We start from the raw sequence: 15,410 nt of genomic DNA on the forward strand, positions 1-15,410 counted from the left end.
CCCTTCTCAGCATCCCTCCTCTCAGGTGTCCTGTTCCTTAAGGGGTACTCTAAACCAGCATATTCATCCTACTTCCCACAAATACCTTCCTTTTAACACACTAGTTCTCCTATTACAGTTCTGACCTATGAATTTACTGACTTTGTGGTCACTCACTGAGCTTTTGACTTCATTCTCCTTTGTGTGCACTTGCTTGGTTTTCCTCCGGAATCTGACAATCCCTCCACCCACTGACTTTCTAAGAGACTCCATCAATCTGCTTCTGTCTCCTTTGTTTTTACTGTGGTGTCTCTGGATTTTACCCAAAGCCCATGCATGATTACAAGTTTTCTCTCCCTCCTTTTCTCAAGGATATGCTTAATTTGTCATTGTGTGCTTATCTATGATCATTGTATGCTGATACCTGGTAAAATTTCTTGATCACCATGGACTTTAAAATTCTCTCACCTTCTACCTCTCCATCTAACTTCTTTATCTTTCTTATTACTTCAGACTACCATGGAAAAAACATGAGCTCTATGACATTTTCTCTACTAGCTCACCCTTGCCTGCATCTCTGGTGCTGTTCCCTTCCTTAGTCAGCATGCCTGAATGCTATCCTCTGCATTGTTAAATTTTGCAGTTACCACTTCCGTAACATGTGCAATATTTTGCCCTGCTAGTTGCATCACAGAATAATTTATAATCTCTTTAATGAGTGTTTTCTTCACCACCTTCACTTGCTTTACAATCTCTTCATCCCACAACTGACTTACCATCCAATTTTTTTTTCCAGCTTGAATACTGATCTGAGTGTCCTTAAGGCTTTCTTTCCTTTCCTATCAAGCTATTTTCTGCTCTTTACTTTTCCCATTTTATCTCCTACAGATCTATTTTCCTCAACCATTTTTCATCTTCACAAGTTGTTTTCTTCTCTATTCACTATTCTAATAGAGAATTTCAAGGTCTCACAGCACCCACCAAAAGTTTGCTCCAAGTTCCCATTTTATCCATGAAATGTTCATCAAAGATTCCCTCTGTACACACCTTGCTTGATGCATATTTGATATAGTTTATATATTTGGTCATCATCCTATTTCCCTTTAGATGTCCTGGGAAAGGGACTTTTAAGTTCAAGGTCATCAGTACTATCAAGGTCAAGTCACTTGTTAGACTTCAAAGCACTCGAAAGGAAGGCTGCCTCATAACTGGGGTTAAGACCATGCCTTTGCATATGTATAAATTGGACCTTAGAAGGTTTGGAAAGCTGATACACTGCTACTTAGGTTTTTGAGACAAACTATTGATTTACATGAGGAGCCCATATGTTCCTATACAAGCAGTACAATTGCCAACTACTTAAGTGCTCCCATAATCTCAGCATAACTATGAACAATAGCATGATAATAGTTCCAACTACATTATTTTATATTTCAGAGGGTTAATATGAGATAAAAGCAATATAATTCTATGGCCTTTTTTTTTGTGCAATTTGCTGTAGGTCTAGTAAATTATCTTCTTTTTGACTTTAATAGGTTCATAGTGATTTACCCCCTATGAAAATTTTCTGCATTGCTTTGGAAAGACATCTAGAAACAAGAGAGTATATTCCTTGTAGTATTTTTGAAAAACTGAACATCCCTGAAATAAAATCCCTAAAAACCTTATAAGACAACAGATAAGCCAGCAAATTAATTTAGGTCACACACCGGATTCTGGGCTTACCTGAAAAAGAAACCCAATTGCACTAATCTGTAAGAGTTAAAATACTTCTAACAGTGAACTGTGTTTTTGTCTCAGTGGAATATCTGACAATTGCAGTGAGGTTGTTCCCAGACATCTTGTGCCCAGGAGGAATTCCTATTTTTTTGCCATTTTACTCCTACTACTAAAATAAACTCATGATTTTCAAGCCAATCTGTATTTTCATAAGATTAAATGTGTCCCAGATTTTCCTGCTAGTTTAGGGCTAGATTATCACAGTGAAAGTTGGCCTTATTAAGTTCAGAGCCAGGAACAGTCACAGGCAGAGATTTAGAAGACGGTACTAACCGAAGACTATGCTTCTTCCCTGCCACCTTTGGAGCCCAGGTCCATCACCATCAAGCTCTGGACATCCAGTGCTGGGTGCAGGGTAGGTGGCTAACCATCCTTCTTGTCACCCTTTCTTGCTGGTTGTGGATACCCCTCCCTTGCAAATGCCACCCATCAAGGGATTAAAGGACAACCATATCCTCAACACTAGTAGAGAGCAAGAAGACAATCTTCTCTTTAACTCTCTGACCTGGACTATGTTCTTGATTAAACTTTAAACTAGCCATCAGTTTTATGTCAAAAAGAAGATAAAAAGCTAGTCAATATTACATTATCTTCTTCTGAAAACCTTATGTAGCTTACTGTAGTTACACATATTCACATGCAAGTTGTAATGGTATCAAATCCCGGAGTGTATCAAACATCTCTGTGTTGTCCCATAGCATCCTGAAAGTGATAGTACGCCTAGCATTTTATCGACCTGAAAAATTCATACTAACTCATCAATAAATATAGTTGGAAGAAATGAGGTGCAGAAATCCTGATAAACATTTTATAGGGCTTTAGAAAAAACAGCTTTCAAAAAGTGAACAGTGAGTGAAGTCCCTTATGCAGGACTCTGTTGGCAAGTTCAACAGCGTCACAGACAGGATCTTCCATCCTGTAAAAGACTCTTGGTGGGCACACACTTCATGTGACTCTACTGAATTCTTGTAGATCAATAGAGAATTTAGCCCACAAGGTTTAAGGGTAAAATTGCAGTTTGACCCCAGCATAAGTGACATTAAAACCAGGTCATTCAGGCATTATAGTATTCTACATGGGACTCTGCACGCTTCAGAATGATTCATGTTCTGTAGAACACTTCCATGGGAGAGTTGTGTTTGCACAAAACATCCAAATAGATCTGTCTTTAAATGTCAATTTATCTTACACTTTTTTTTTCATTTCCAAACTCAGCTCCACTTATGTAACACACACCACTGAACTGAATGATACCACTATTTGTAATGTCTTTCTTTTCTTTTGGCTTTCCAGCCTGATTTAGTACTTTGATTTGTCACAATTTAATTAGGTATAAAAACATAAAGTGAATCCAGAAAGACACTTTACCCCTGCATCTTGCTTTAGATTGACTCCTTCAGTGATAAAATTAGAATCTTACTCCTAGAGAAGGTGTCAACATTTGCCTAAAAAAACTTTATTTGTAGAAGCTGATAAGTAGGTCATCAGCACAAGTAACCCAGACACACATCAACAGCGATTCGAAAAGCATCTTAGCTCTGGGACAAAAGTCTTGTCTTAATGTGCTTGATACCAATGCCATTTTCCTTTTTTTTTTTTCAAATTACAGAACAGTAAATCAATTGGTGAATTTTCTATTTTGAAGTGTGTTTTATGTTTGATATACATAATGCAGGACTCCGGAAATATTGAGAGTAGCAGTGGACGGCACCATTCTTTAAAAAAAAGCAAGAAGCAAAAGAGCCACAGAAATTAAAATATGAATTAATCCAGCAGAAGACAAATTGGCTTCCATTGTTCTTTAAGTAACCAGTTTATTAAGAAGGATTTGCATAGATTGTTGCTGATTTCACTCAAAGAGTGAACATTACAAAAGTACAATTTTTCTATTATCCTAAGTGTGAAAAAAGTAGCTTAATGTGCAATTTTCCCCAATATATAACTGGGGAAGTTACATTTTCTTGCAATACCTGTGTTTATCAACGTAAACAACAGCAGAAGAAGTAATAATGATTTAGGTGTATTTTAAGAAAATGAAAAAAGTAATTTTCCTAAAATATGTATTTGATCAGGTGGAATGTGTGCTTTTCAAATTGTTTTCATGCATATTTAATCAACCTGAGACATATACTTATGCAAGCTGAAACAAGTACCAGTCTGTGTCCCAGGCTGTTCTATTTCACAGTCTTCCGACGGAGATTTTTTAAAGCTGAATTAATTATGAAAAAAACCCCAAACAACTGAAATAATCTTCGGCAGGTGACATAAACTGAGAAAAAGCTGAAGAACTCAGAAACTACCTGCAAATCCTTATCTCAGTTCAATGCAGTATAAGTAAAATGCCTAGTTTTTCTAGAATTGCTTGGGTTTTTTTTTCGTCAAGATCACTGAAATACAGGGATGTATGCGTGAAATGATCCATGGAAACACTGTGATAACCTGTGAGGAAAAAAACCCCAAAGTCTAACACATACCCCAAATCCTATCTACACACCGCATAGAGATACACTTTCTCACTCCCCCATGTGTATCTCAGCCGATGTGTGCCTGTCGCACACCCAGATGAAAGACCCACGTACCCACACACCTCTAGGTCTACACACAGAGTTCGATAAACCTGGAATAAACCCTAATTCTTGCAAAGCTATACAAACAATACATCCAAGCAAGCACAAGCACAGATAGGCACACATACACACCCAGAGACACAGGAACGTGGGCAAGGCACACACAGAGGCACAAAGAACTCTAGAAGCACACACGTACACTGTACAGCTGGCTGCATACTCACATGGACAGATAGATACACGGGCATTTACAAGGGAGAGTTTACATTGGCTCTATCATCCCTTCTAATTTCTCCTTTCTTTTTGAAGCCTTCCTATTTTAGTATCCTGGAGTGAGCCAGGTCCCTGCAGGGGAGATACCTCTGGAGGAACAAAGTGCTTCCATTTTTTTTAAGGTTCCCCACCTCTCTCCCCCTCTCTCCCAGCAGCAGATCCAGTGAGATGAGCTGGGTACCCAACACGGCTCTCCCAGCTGCTGGCTTGGCACTTTCCACCCCAGCTTAAGGAAGAGTATAGGATGACAATCTTAAGATCTCCTCCCTTCACCTGCAAAGCCTGCCTTTGCAGGACCAGGAACCTCTGGGCAACATCTGGACACAGCCGCTTTGCCCTAGGCGAGCCAGCCCACTTATGTTCCTCCCCCCCCCCATCACTCCTCCAGCTGCTGACTACGGGGGTCCCCTTGCACCCTACCTGTCCTCTGCAGGTGTGAAAGCCCTGGTCCCTGCCTCTCTCCCCCCTCATCCCCGTGTTTCTCCTGACCCCTGACTCCCGTCAGCAAAACCTCTTTGCAAACTGCCCCTCTAAACTTTTTCCCCGGTTGCACAACCCGCAATCCTCCGGGGAAGCAGCTGCATCTCGTCGGGAGAGCGGGATGAGGGATGCAGGTTGCAGGGACCCGAGATGCAGGGATCAAGGCTGCAGGGTGTGGGATGCGAGAACTGGGATGAGAGGGCTGGGATGCAGGATGCAGGGATGTGTGGACCGGGATGCACGGATCGGAGACGCAGGATGCAGGGACCGGGATGTGGGATACCAGTGCCCAGCTCCTTACCGTGCGATGAAGGTGGGTCCCAGAGAGGGTCTCCAGCTGCTCCCGGGCATCGCGGGCCTCCCGATGTGCTCCTTAAACATCCAGCTGGGAGTCTCACCCCCCAAACTTGTGTGAGCTGCTTCCTCTGGGAACAGTTACGCTTTCTCCCCCCCACCTTGGATCAGATCCCGATGGAAACTCATCAAGGCTTCCTAAGCGGTCAGGGGTGAGGCCGGGAGGGAGGAGGAGAGGAGGACAACGGGAGGGAGAAACTGCGATCACCAAGCAATGATCCCCTTCCCTTCCCCCCCTCTCTGGAGCACCCGCTTCCCGTTCCTCTGAGCAACTTTGGCTCTCCTTGGCCGGGCAGCGCCTGGTACCAGCACTCTTAACTGGGGTCCCCTTTGGCAGCCTGGCATCTTGCTAGATTTCTTTTCCTCTCCGGGCAAAGAAAAAGGGGGTGCAAAGCTTTAAATTGAGGAGGCGACCTAGGGTTGCAAAGATAAGGCGAGAGCCGGCTGGCGACTGCAGGCTGCCTCCGCCGGCGCTCGGGGAGGGCGGTAGCGCTGCAGCCGGCGCTGGGCGGAGGGGCTGGCTGAGGCGTTATCCCCGCCGTTTGTGCGTTTTACTGCCTTTCTGGTTCTAACTTGGAAGCCGGCTGTCGCTCTTGGAGGGGCTGCGGCAGGGAGCCCCGGGAGGGAAGCGAGCCGCCGTCCCCACGCTGCGGGGTTGCGGGGCTCGGCGCTGGCCGCTGCTGTTTAACCGCGACGGCAGCGCGGGCAGGAGCGCAGCCCGGTCCCGAGAGTGGGGTGGGGGGGGGCACGAGGAGGGAAAGGAGGTGGGACAGGACACGGGGACGCTGCTGTCGCCTGGCAACCCCGTATCCCTGCCCCGAGCATCCTTCCCCCAACGCCCTGATTGGACCGGACCGGGGCAGGGCCGCGGGGGGGGGGGGGGGGGGGGGTGCGGAGGGGACGCCCCTCCGAGGATGCTGCGCTCTGGCACTGCGACTTGTCACATCCTCAAAAAGCGGGGAGCGGGCTCGGGGGACTGAGAGCAGGCAGGAGAGCCAGGGTTGCTCAGGGTGTTCTATCGTCATCCTCCTGCCTTCTTTCTTCCAGCCGGCTCGATAAATTTGCTTCTGGTTTGCGTCTCCTAGAAAAATAATGTATTTGTGTGTGTGTCTCTCTCTCTAGATATCAAAGACACAAATATATGTGTTTATATATAGAAGTATATAAGTAAACATGTTAGTTCTATACATGCTATCTGCATTACCTATATTCTTTATATTATCTCTTTATATCCTCACTCTCCCATATGGGAAGACAGAAGAAAAAGACTTACTGGGGAAAGATGACTCCAGGGTACAGCAAAACTGGATACAAAAGAAAGCTACACTTTGTGTTACGTACGTCTGAAACCCAAAGGTTTGCATCACCTGAAGTGTTAACAGGTCATGGTCCTAAAGAGAGATTTGAGCACCATGAGGTGAGTGTGCTGGAGCAGTCAGTGAGGGTGGATGCGTTGACTTCACAGAGGGTGAGTTTATGCTGTGCTGCACGGGGCACTGCTGGTGTTAGGTGTGGCTTCATTGCTCATTTTCTGCTATGGGGGACAGTGAGCAGCTGCTTCCTGCTGTTGGGTGTAGTATGGAGAGGGTGTCCATAAAATCCCCAATACCTCCCTTTCCATCACAGCTCTGGTTGGGACACTGTGAATTTCTCTCCTCTAACTCTTCCACTCATCATCCACTTCTCCCTAAATGTTTCCCCCCACCTTTTGGCTTGCCCCCAGCCCAACTCCCCGCTTGCGTACCATCAGTGCTCGGGTAAAGCAAGGAAAGAGGCACTGCAGTCAGAAGCTGCAATTCACCGACTCACACGGGGCCACTATTGTTTCAGCAGCCACGGCACTGGTAAGGAATTAAGCCAAACTAAAAAGAAATAAAACAACAAAAAATCTGTTTCTACTGTTTAATTTTTTATGTTAAGTTATTTAACATCTGCTTACTTTTGTGATCATCCCATTATATTTCAGCTACTTGGATAATTTTATAAGAGGTTTTTTTCTTGGAAGTCAAGGACATTTGCTAAGATGTGCTGGTTAAACTGTTTCATGAAGGACTTCAAAGTTAAGTAGGGAGCAAAATTAAAGAGTCCAGTTCCTCTCAGGTTTACTGTACTGTAAATTTAATTAAAATGTACATGAGATTTCAGTAACAGCAGGGTAAATTGGAATGGATAGGAAATCAGTCCCATGGCTTTTAAATCATAGCACAATTTCACAAAAGGTCCGGAATACTTTTTTTTTTTTTCACAGTCTTGCAGGCTGATTGCCAGGAAAGACTAGTGGAAGGAAGGACCTCATTCTGCATTGCCTTGTACACAGCAGCCATGGCTCAAAGTGAGTATGAAACTAACTTTTTGGTTGGGTAGGATATAAAACCCACTGTGTATGAAATTGGTCACCACAGGCACCACGTGGATTTTGGCCAAGACATATTGTACGATTTGCAGCAGGCCACATAGAGGCAAGGAGGTGACCTGGTCATTTATGCCTTTGTTTCGAGAAGCGTCCTTGGCACTGAAGGTTCACTCTTTTTCCATGCCTGCTGCTGTGCAATGTCTGATAACGGTCCCTAAGACTGCTATTACTTGCATTTACACCTGGTTTATGGCTACTGAGAAGCAAGGAAACAAACCTGACCAGCCAACCAAGCTGTAGGAGAAGGCAGAAGGGTTTCAGTCCCACTTTCTGCCAGTGCACTTCCTCGGCTGCTTCTCCTAGCACACTGAGGTGTCGTTTTAGTCACAAGAGAACTTAACCAGTCATCCAAAAGCAGAATGCTGGAGATCTTATTTCAGTGTATGATTCTGGCAGAACCATCTTTATTTTTGTAGGGAAAAATTGCGCCTCAATTCCTTTTGGGGACAGCCCGTGCTACATCCAGAGTTTGCTGTGAAGGTGCAGTTCCATGCAGGGCATGTCAGACACTGAGACTTATGGGTACACACAGTGTTACAACTCAGGACAACTCAGACATCTCAGTGAAGCTCTGTACTAAGCTGTGTTTGGGTGTTACTAGGCAAATTACTCACTTGAGGCTAAATTGTGTACCTTACGCTACGCTTGATTGTAGATGTACCAATAGCTAGCTAGCAATCTGCTAGCAATCAAGCAGCAGAAGTTCTGCCAGGGGACAGCTTTAAGAAAACAATCATCAGCCCTCAATGTCTTTGGCCTGGATCCAAAGAAGGAGTCTTACTATGAAATTTATTTATTTATTTATTTTCTATCTCTGACACAAAGATGTAAAATCAACATTAAAAGTTTCTGAATTAGGAATATTTTGTCTTTGTGAATTACCTGTTAGTGAAACAATAGTTATAGCTCATAAAAAGATAGATTCCTTTCAATTGAGTTCCCACGTCATGCCAAATTGAGTTAGTAGAAAGCTTTGATGAGCAGAAGAATTTGTTTTTACAAAATTCATGAATGCCATTAATTAACAGGCTTACCACCACAAATAAACAGATGAGTATCTTTTTCTTACATGGAATTTTAGTAAGACCTTCAAGATTGTACGTGTGGTAACTTTCCAATTTTACAGTTGATGGCAAGATACTGTTCCAGCAAAACACTTTGTAGGGCTCCCTAACTTGCTATAAGCAGCTGTTTTGAGACACGCTCAAGTTATTTGCAGATTCAAGGCTAAAGTGGTGTTTTAGAAAAATTGCAAGTGTGCATGTACAGCCAGTGAGTGATCTATGGATTGGGCCCATCCTACCTGAATAATTCATGAGACCTGTGATCTTTCCTCCTTTCCTGGGGACCTTACAGAAATGGACAGGGAATAGGGCCATGGATCAATGAGTGCTTTTCTATCAAATTCCTCCCTGGCACCTGATTTCCAACAGCTCTGCAGCTGCTTCCTTTGAGAGTGACTGGGCATAATCCTGTCCTGTGGCAACTGTCTTGAGCTAACAGTTGTGATCATCACCACAGGACCAAGGCTGGCTTATCTCAGTGCTTTGGGGATGATATCATGTTCTCCTGGGATTCTGCCAATCTCAGGGTGCAAAACACTGATTTGACGGAACAGGAGGGCTAGTCTCCCATTTTTGGGTAGCCACAGGGGTCTAGAAGGTGTCTTCACAACACTGTGGCCATGACAGTTTCCATCTTTGGAGATACAAAGGTAAAAATTTCATAGTGTCTGATGCAGAGATCTACAAAGCCTCACACTATCTGGCTCATGCTTTCTTGCCAATTGTGGGTGATGCTGACGTACTCCAAAGGAACAGCCCAATGGCACAGGGCTTTCAGAGGGACAAGTGTCCCGATCAGGTGATTCCTAGGGGAGATCTATAGCTAAGGAAAGTGTAAGAGGTGTCACTCTGTCATACTCAAGGGTGTCATAGATCATCATGGAAAATTGTGCATTGTATCAAGAAGTGGCAATCTAGTGAGTTTCTTCTGGGACAAGCATGTACTTTCTTCTCTTAACAACACTGCTGGTTGACTAACTTCATCATGAAGCTCATAAACAAAATGGAATGTCTTCTTATTGTTGTGGTTTTGAAGATATTTTAGGTCAATACACATAGTGCAAAAAGTCCCCATGTACATTACTACTAACAACACTTATCCTCTTACGGCTGATTCGTGTGGCACCAATTGGAACTTCAGCAATATTGTTACTTCCTCTCAGATGTCCAGAGATGACTTTTTCAGCTGGCTGAAGGGATATTGGCCTGGCACCAACAGGGAGAATATGCCAGGATGTGCTCAGGCATTTCTTGGGCAGCCTGAGCCTTTCTCAGCCACAAGGACAGGGGAATCTCTGACTACAAGACTCAACACAACAAAACCCTGGGCTTTGTGTAGTATGGTACGGCACATGCAAGGAAGATTTTATTCAACACTGCTTGTGCACATGCAGCAGCATCCTCCCTTCTGCCTCCACCTCCCGTGACCATCAGTGTCTCTACCTACCCCTTCTCCTCAGCTCCCCTTTCTCCAGCCAACTTTCCCATTTCCTACGAAGTTTCCCTCTGCCTTTCTCACCTTCTTCCCTTTTACTCTTCAGACAGTTGGCTGCCTGCTCATGCATATTGGTCATGTGTCCAGTTAACCCCAAGGTTTCCTTGCCCCTTTTTAGCAAAGAGACCTCTTTCCATGGAAAAAACCCAGCAGCTGTTGTTCATCTTCATCTGCTATAACAGGGGAAAAGGTCTGGCTTCACTGTGGGAACTAGCTGCCCTCCTTCCACCTCTGCTTCCTTCTCAGAAATCAGGTTTTCCAACATACTGCTGGGGACACACATGACACCCAGCTGTCGTCCAAATGGGGCTCTTTTGTAGAAATATATGAACAGGCAAGGCTCCTTCCAGGTCCCTGCCAGATACACGAGCATAAACACTCCACTTGCACTTCACAACCCTTCCCTAGCCAAAATCCTACTGCAGTTTGTGCAGGTGCATGGATGAGCATAACACAGCCTCTGCCTGATGTGTGCCCAATACGTGCAGCACTCTTCGAACCACCTTGCAGTTTCCATTGCTCATTGCTCTGGAGCGAAGGTCCACCGGCAGTCTGCATCTTCTCACTCCATCCTCCCATAAATCTATGATCTAGGAGGTGATAGTTGTCTTCTGAGAGGAGACTAGCCTTTCCCAGAAGGAGTAGGGATGTTCCTCATAAGGGGACAGAGCATGACACAGTCGCAATTTCCAGTCTCTGCCACATTCTTTAAATTAATATGTGCGGGTGAACCCATTTTACAAAATCCTGACTGTTATCTCTTTTTCCTACCATGTGAATAATTAAGTACCAGGTACTGGTACCACCTAACACTTTTTGCTTTTGACTTAATCACGTTCATGTTTCTGTGCATTATTAGAATAATAGATTCATAGAATTGTAGAATGGTTAGGGTTGGAAGGGACATTCAAAGGTCATCTAGTCCTACCCCCCTGCAAGGAGTAGGGACATCCCCGACTAGATCAGGTTGCTCAGAGCCTCATCCAGCCTGACCTTGAACGTTTCCAGGGATGGGGCATCCACCACCTCTCCAGGCAACCTGTATCTTTATTAGTATTTCAGCTGCTAGCAATCTAGCTTCTTCAAACTACTCCTTCCTCCCCTCTGAAAATCCCCTAACAACATTTCTTCTCTTCTGAAACACTTTCCCTTCCCCCTTCTCTCCTCCCTGTAGGAATTATTGTATTTACATATTTTGTTTAAGGTGCCTAGGAGTTATTGACAAGTTTGCTTTGCCCCATGCGACACAGTCAAGCTGTGAGCCACTTAAAGCATTGACCGGCTTGATGGAAGGGATTGCTTGTGGCTTTGAATTAGGGCATGGGACAAGAAATGTAGCACAGTGCTGACAGGGGCTGTGGCACATAGATCCATTTCCTTTATAATCCTATCGTATCTATGACCGACCACATACAGAGCAAAGCAAAAGATCTACAGTTTCCCATTAGCTCAAGATACGGACTTCCTACGAAATAAATTTACTCACAGTCCCTATGCCACTGCTTTGCAAGGCTGAAAACCCTGTTTTTATTATGTAGTGAGTGTATTTCAGACTTCCTTCACACTGAGAATCCATCTGGATATACTACTGTCTAAATGCCCTGCTGAGATCCTGCTTTGCCACTAGTTAAAAATGAATGGCTAAATTTATAAACAGGAAGTTTATTGTGTTTGTCTGATGAAAGATATTCTGGATTTTATCTTGGCTGGGATTTTTGTCTGTGGTTTGTTTTTTTTTTAATTTTATTTTTTTTTATTTTTATTTTTCCCAACCATTTCATTTTACTAGCACTCCTGAAAGGAACAGTGAATCCAGAGTTAGAAAGCTGAAATGAAATTAATGAAGTTCCTGGAAATGAGACAGGAAAAAAGAAAAAAACCCAAACAAATCAGTCACAAGTTATGGTTCTTGACTTTCCCTTGACAGAGACAAGCCATTTTCCAACAAGGAAGCCATACCTGTGCTTGGAAAACTTCTACTAGCACAAAATATAATTGAACAGATGGTGACAAAAATAGCACTTTGGCTGTTTTAAAGTCTTTTATTGAATGCTTCTTTTTTTTTTTTGTCAGAACGCTATTGTCATCTCTAATTTAAGAAAAGAGAGGAAATACAGGCAAATTGAGAGAGATGTATGTTTTTCTTCAGCTTGTTCTATTTAAATTGCACACCAGTAGATGTGGTTAGGAGAATAACTTAAGGTTGCAAAGCAACCCAAATTTATGAAATAAGAGAATTAACATTGACAGTGCAATCTTAATTCAGTTCCCTTGTGCATGTGTGTGTTGATACACTCTTTAATTGGTTTAATACTGTCTTTTTTCTTTTTCAGAAAATCCTGACACGTTCAGCACCCTAAAGAAACAGGACTTTGTCAACAGTTTGATTCCTCTGCACTGCTCAGTGGCTCTGCCTTGGATACCGTGCACTGTTCTTACCCTGTGTTACAGAGAGAATGGTGCAATCCCTTTCTTCTCCAGAAATACATTCAAGTGTTTTGCAAACTTGGTTTGTTTGTTTGTTTTTTCTTATTTTTCATTTAATTTTACTATATTCCTGAAGTAAGGCTGGTACTTGTGACAGTGACTTTAATCTGCAATTTGATTGTCCAGTCAGTCAATATTTTTAGATTCTTTTGTTCCTTGTAGCTGTTAGTTTTACTTTTTACTATTCTGAATATCTCTCTATGTGAGTAACTGTTGTAGTTATCTCTCATTCAGGACCAAGCTACACAATCTCTCATGCACTTTCCCCACCTCCCAAGGAAACGGGGGAGAGAAAATATAACAAAAAGTTCGAGGTTTGAGATAAGGACAGGGAGAGATCATTCAAGTTACTGTTAAAGGCAAAACAGATACGACTTGGGGAAACTAATTTAATTTATTAAAACCAAGCAGAAAAATGAGGAAAAAAACCCAAAACCCCCAGATCGTAAGAACTCAAGCCTCCCTCTTCTTGGGCTTAATTTTATTTCAATTATCCCTACCTCCTCCCTCTCTGAGCGGCACACAAGGGAATGGGGAATGGGGGTTATGGTCAGTTCATCACATGTTGCTTTATGACGCTCGGGGGAAGAACTCCTTACATTCCTCCCCTGCTCCAGCGTGGGGTCCTTCCCACAGGCTACAGTTCTTCGTGAAACTGGTCCAGCATGGGTCATTTTTCCACGGGGTGCAGTCCCTCCAGAACAGCTGCCCCTGTGTGGGCCCTCCACAGGCCACAACCTCCTTCAGGCATCCGCTTGTTGTGGCGTGGGGTCCTCCACGGGCTGCAGGTGGATCTCTGCTCCTCCGTGGGCCTCCATGGGCTGCAGGGGCACAGCCTGCTTCACCATGGACTGCACCACGGGCTGCAGGGGAATCTGTCGGGAGGAGCGTTACTCCTCCCCCTCCTTCTTCACTGACCTTGGCATCTGCAGCCATTCCTCTCACAAGAAATTCTTCACAATCAGCTCAGGCAGACGCCTCTCAGGTTCTTTTCACATCTCGTCTCTTCTCCACTTCTTACAGCCGGGCTGGGCTGAGTTCGGCCCTGCTGGCTGCCCGGCGGGAGGCCAGAGTGTGAGGGCCGCAAGGCCCACAAGGTTCACGCCTCCCCCTCTCTGCCCCCTGCTTCAGCTTCTTCACTTCACTTCTTTTCTTTTTTTTTTTATTTTCCCCTTTTTAAAAACATTATCACAGAGGTGTTACCACTGTTGCCAATTGGCTTGTCTCTGGCCAGTGTCACGTTCACCCTGAAGCTAGCAGGGTCCACTGGACAAAGAGGAAACTTCTAACAGCTTCTTGCAGAAGCTGCCACCGTAGCCCCCTCCTGCTACACCAATCCAGCACAGTAACAGTCTCATGTCTCGTTAGTCAATCATTTTCCAGATCTTTCCAGACTATGTTGAGCAATATAGGTCCTGGAACAGACATTCGAGGAACTCACTGGGGGTCTTCCTTCATAATGAAAATCAAATATGAATCCTTACCCTTTGCTTCTTCACTTTCAGGCACCTTCTACCTCCTCTTGTCTTCACTAAATTTCCTTGAGAGTCTTTTATGAGGAAATTTGTCAAAAATGTTGCAAAGATCCAGATACAGGTTACCTATAACTGTTTGCTTATGGGCTCCAAAGTACTCTTGCAGCCATGTGCAGCACGGCTTTCTCCATATCAAGAGCCTATTCCCAATAGATTTTTCCACATATTAGTTAATATCAGTCCTTGCCATAGTTTTCTTAGCAGTTTTCTGGTATAACAGACAGATTTATTCGTCTGTATTTCTCCAGATGACCCCCAAAATGCTTTTAAACAACACTTGACATATTCTATACCTTTGGTAACAGAGTTGAAGAAATCGAAGAAACCGAAGAAATCAGTTACAGACCACAGGCAGTAGGTCAGCAATTTAATATCTGAATCCCTTTATCGCTTGGGCCTGGCAAATTTTTATTGTTCATTTTATCATTTTTTTATATATCCCTGCTTTTGACAACTAGATTTGAGACAGTTCCTCAGACTTGTCACCTGTAAAGAAATGCTACAGTGAACACTGATGCAAAAAAAAAAAAAAATTGTGTTTTCTGCTATAGCCTTGACATCCTTTGGTACTTCTTCTGTATCTGGACTATTTATTGACCTCTTAACTCTGGTAGCATTCTTCTGATGTAGTAAAGGAAAAAAATGCTATTTGCCTTTGTGCTTTTTTTGCACCTTACACCTCAAAACCTTTTTCTGTTTAATGTATGACACTGAAGATTTTTTATGTCATAAAGCTATTTAGTAAATCCTGTCTTTAGGACTAACAGAAAATCCACTGCAGAAGAGAGAAAAATGTAAATAAGCTATGCTGAAGATGAGCTTTCCAACTATTTGTGAAGGCAGGGATATTTGGTTGGCATCTGAAGAGACTCGTACAAGTGTGAGGTATATGCCAGAACTCCTAAGGTCACTTTAATGGAATCTCAAAGTACACTTCCAGCTACTTCTTCCATCAGTACAGCAACACAGGTTTACTTCATCAAT

At 43.5% G+C, this 15,410-nt stretch overlaps 1 protein-coding gene and 1 long non-coding RNA gene across 5 annotated transcripts in view; one reads left to right on the plus strand and one right to left on the minus strand.

The window, feature by feature from the left end:
* Positions 1-6,120, minus strand: part of GRM3 (glutamate metabotropic receptor 3) — a 109,821-nt gene extending 103,701 nt beyond the window's left edge. For all 4 annotated transcript variants that reach the window (XM_086745483.1, XM_086745488.1, XM_086745495.1 and 1 more), the window contains exon 1: positions 5,380-6,120. The gene's annotated coding sequence lies outside the window, so the exon portion shown is untranslated. The remainder of the gene's footprint in view (positions 1-5,379) is intronic.
* LOC147601969 (uncharacterized) lies at positions 5,267-12,912 on the plus strand. The gene is made up of 3 exons (XR_015258252.1): positions 5,267-5,391; positions 6,691-6,849; positions 12,738-12,912. It is a non-coding gene; the product is annotated as an uncharacterized LOC147601969 (long non-coding RNA).
* Positions 12,913-15,410: the final 2,498 nt, after the last annotated feature.

This window comes from Chlamydotis macqueenii, chromosome 1, assembly GCF_036417535.1.
Source record: "Chlamydotis macqueenii isolate bChlMac1 chromosome 1, bChlMac1.mat, whole genome shotgun sequence".
NCBI lineage: Eukaryota > Metazoa > Chordata > Aves > Otidiformes > Otididae > Chlamydotis > Chlamydotis macqueenii.